We start from the raw sequence: 4,169 nt of genomic DNA, 5'->3' as shown, positions 1-4,169 counted from the left end.
CTGGCGATTGGCTGGCGGTGTGCCTGGACTGGCGCTTGGCTAGCGGTGTGCGTGGACTGGTGTTTGGCTAGCAGTGTGCGTGGACTGGCGCTCTGCTAGCGGTGTGTGTGGACTGGCGCTCGGCTGGCTGTGTGTGAGTAGTGACTTTCTGCTGGTCACTACACACACTGCTAGCTGAGTGCCACTTCACGCAATCCATCAGCCTGTGTAGTTGCTGTGTCAGGATTGTGGGTGTGTGAAAGTGATAGGCCCTTGAATGGCGCTGTGTGCTGGTGTGAGTTTTGTTATGTGATGGGCCCGCGGCTGGCGGTGTGAATGGTTTTGTATGTCTCACACATATGAAAGGTCTATGAATGGCCTGTAAAGAGGTTGGTGCCTTGTCGTGGCTTTACAGCTCACGAGCTGTGAGTCAATGGTTCAGTTTCTCGCCCTTTCAATTATTAACAGTGCATTTCATTTTTGTGAAATCACTTGCTAATACAATTGTATATACTGAACCATCACTCACCCTCGTGCCAAATCCAACCAGTATGTGTGTGTGCTAGAGGATTAGATGGCTGTGCAGTAATATTTGTCTTTCTGAAGCAGGGTGTACCTTGTCCCTTTTTGTTAATTTTGTAATGTGTTGCTTTTGTGCCTGGTGGTGTGAATGGTCTTGTTTGTATCACGTATGAAAGGTGTGTGAATGGCCTGTAAAGTGGTTGGTGCCTTCACGTGGCTTTACAGCTCACGAGCTGCGAGTCATTGGTTTGGTTTTTTGTGCATTTAATTATTGACAGTGCATTTCATTTTTGTGAAATCTCTTGTTAATAAAATTTAATACACTGAATCATGACTTGCCCTCGTGCCAAATCCAACCAGTATGTGTGTGTGTTTGAGGAATAGATGGTTGTGCAGGAATCTTTGTCTTTAGTTTCTCTGCAAAGGTGTACTTTCCATGTAAGAATAACCCACCAACTGTAGATATTGTCGAAAACCCATGGGAGTTCATGGTGATGTCTCTCTTGTGAATTCAAAAAGTTTTTTCATCCCCAATGTCCTGCAAACCTCAAAATGTCTGCCACATTTTCATTGCAATATTGTTCCAAAATTCTCACGCTGTAGAAACAAACCAATAATTATGTCTAAACAATCTGGTTTTGCAAGGGGGGTCACTTGGGTTTTTGGCCCGGTGCTCGGCGGCCATCTAAGGAAACCTACCAAACCCATACATTTCTGAAAACTAGACACCCGGGGGCTTCCAGGGAGGTATGGCTTGCGTGGATCCCCCAACGTTTCCTTACCCAGAATCCCCTGCAAACCTCAATTTTAGCTGAAAAAATCACTTTTTTCACACATTTTGGTGTGGGAAAGATGTGGCATCACCGGGCTCACACAAATTTACCACCACCCAGCATTCCCCCTGGTCTCCCGGTAAAAATGGTGCCTCACTTGTGTGGGAGGCCCAAGTACCCGCGGCAGGCAAGGGCCCAAAACGTAGTGAGGCGACATCAAAATGGCCTATCGCAAAACCACCTGGTTTTGCAAGGGGGGTCACTTGGGTTTTTGGCCCGGTGCTCGGCGGCCATCTAGGGAAACCTACCAAACCCATACATTTCTGAAAACTAGACACCCGGCGGCTTCCAGGGAGGTATGGCTTGCGTGGATCCCCCAACGTTTCCTTACCCAGAATCCCCTGCAAACCTCAATTTTAGCTGAAAAAATCACTTTTTTCACACATTTTGGTGTGGGAAACTTGTGGTGATTTCAGCCCCACAAACCCTTTTTTGATTCCATTTGCAGAGAAAAACCCAGATGCTTTCATTTGCAGCCAGTTTTTCCCATTTTTCACAAAAAAAACAACATTTTGCTGTATTTTGACTAATTTCTGGGAGGGGAAAAGGCCTAGCAGCGAAGGGGTTAAAAAAGATCTGTTGAGACTGTGGTGTGGTCTATTCCACTAAAAAGCTACACATTTGGGAAGGTAGCAGGGTCTACGGAACAGCATTACCTCCTATGCAATTCTAAGAAGGAAAGTGTCTCACATGGGATATTCATTTGCCAAGTCTTGAAACATCTAAGATATCACTGGCTGAAACCCTCCTTTCATAGGCTGTCATCGCAAGCCTGAGTGGTATGAATCTGCAGCAATCAGTTTGATGAGTGAAATTCTTTAGAGAAAAACGGAAGCTACTGAGCTTATCGTCTGATAGTTTTGAAATGCTGATGAATGCCCATTCCTTTCAGCCATTTTAGTTCGATCATATGTGGACTTTTTGACTTTTTGAATGTGTATTTGTTTATATCTGCTCCTTTTTTAAGAATCATTGCATTTCACTTTACTAATAACAACATTATTTTATTGACTTTTTTTTAGAACTGTGGGACTGGCATAATCTTTTTATACAAATAGTAAGTTGCTTTGTTGCCCACATTTTTTTTGCACTTTGCTCTTTAGTGGACTAGGTTTGCATGGGAGTTGAGAGCTGCTTGTGGCATTGATTAATTGTGTTGAATTATGTTTTTAGATCTGTGCTATCGGTTTTATTCATACTGCTTTTTAGGTTTCGCCTACGCAGCGCGTATGCGCTGCTTAGGAAAAAGACCTATAGAAATCGCTTCGGCTTTTCAGCCAAAAACGTGCACGTGTTGCATTGCTTTCAATGGCAACGTGTGCACATCTGGCGATTCCCTTGCGGGAGTGAGCTTTGGCAACATATGATTGCTCGCTCCCGCAAGGGAATCGCTGTGTGTTCTCTCGCACTCCCTCCACCCCTCCCACTTGTTAGTGGGACGCTGCAGCTGCATTTGCGGCCATAAAACTACCCTGAAGCGCTTTTGTCAATGCATTACGCAGAAGGTCGGTTCTAATTTTCCAAGGCGGCAATTGCAACTGAAGGGAACTTAGGAAGGATGGTTCAAGTGAGGCCGCTGGAGTACACAAGCCTTGGTGAATATGAGGCGCACACCGGAAGAGAGCGCTTGGACAGGTGACGAGCAGATAGAGCATCACTTGGAAAACCGTGTTTGGATGGTAGCAATGCCTAGGCCGGAGGGAATAAAGTGCTGCAGAGGAAACTTGCACAGGGCGCAGGAGCATAAGCCCGCCCCTCCAGGAAGGTGGAAGAGCGAGCACAGCTGCTCCTCCAGGGACACCGAGAAGTACTTCTTGGGGCGCAGGGACTCTGCGCAGCTCATGCCTCCCGGGGCCAGGAACACAGACCCGGCGCTGGAGAATAGGGGCAACCCTGCCAGCAGCAGACTGGGCCCACTGAGCACGCCCAGGACCCGCCGCATCTCCTGCAGGGAGCCACCCAGCAGCAGGATGTAGTTCCGGGCCAGCAGCCGTGTGGCGGTCTTGGAGAGTTTCCTGCCCGGCGGGTGCTAGCAGTGCACGGCGGAGTAGGGCAGGATCACCTCACGCAGCGCGTCCATGGCCATGTTCAGGTCTTGCATCCGCTCCCGCTTGCGGCTGTTGATCTGCTGCTGCTGCTGCCTGGGGCTCGGGGGCTCACCAGCGCCTCTGGGAGCTGGCTCCGGGGAGGGCTGCCTGGGAGCGCCGGGCACTGCTCGCTGCTTCAGCATGGCTTGTCTAAATGCTCACAGCAATGCATCAATATGTGGCACGGTAGCAGCCAGGCTGCAAAGACACAGCAAACGCTGGTGCAGCGCTGCAAGAAAATCAGGCATATTCCCTAAAACTTGTTGATGTTTTTCAGGGTCATTTGCTAGGCATTCCTTGAATTTAATACAGTGGAGCGAGGTGCGTCCAACCACAGCGCAGTTCTCGGTTTACCAGCATTTTCATTGGCTGTTGACAGAGCGGCAGCTGATGTACAAAGCTGTAAATTGGCACACAGTTACAGTGGGGCGTTCAACTGTGAACGGAAGAGACGCATTCATCAAAAAATAAAAAAATAAACCTGACTCTTCCCCGTCCATCAATCCGTCTAAAAACACGAGTGCACTTTACAGAGAGGGTGGCCTTCAGGCACTTGGGCATCCAGTGACAAGCAGCAGAGTGGTATACTTCTATAAGCAGTCAATCCTACTCGCACATGCATGAAATTTCTGCCTAGCCACGTTTTCAGGAACCTCAAAGCACTGCAGTCATATGTGTAAGGGGTGAGTAAGGTCATGGCGCCATGCGTGTTTTTTAGGTCGAGCCTGAAACTGCGCATGCTCTCGCT

At 48.3% G+C, this 4,169-nt stretch overlaps 1 pseudogene; it reads right to left on the bottom strand.

Moving 5' to 3' along the window:
* Nucleotides 1-2,988: 2,988 nt before the first annotated feature.
* Nucleotides 2,989-3,564, bottom strand: LOC146859902 (oligodendrocyte transcription factor 1-like; annotated as a pseudogene).
* Nucleotides 3,565-4,169: the final 605 nt, after the last annotated feature.

This window comes from Triturus cristatus, chromosome 3_1 (assembly GCF_964204655.1).
Source record: "Triturus cristatus chromosome 3_1, aTriCri1.1, whole genome shotgun sequence".
NCBI classification, from domain to species: domain Eukaryota; kingdom Metazoa; phylum Chordata; class Amphibia; order Caudata; family Salamandridae; genus Triturus; species Triturus cristatus.
Note: the sequence above shows the minus strand (reverse complement) of the source record. Positions and strands in the feature narration are given on the sequence as shown.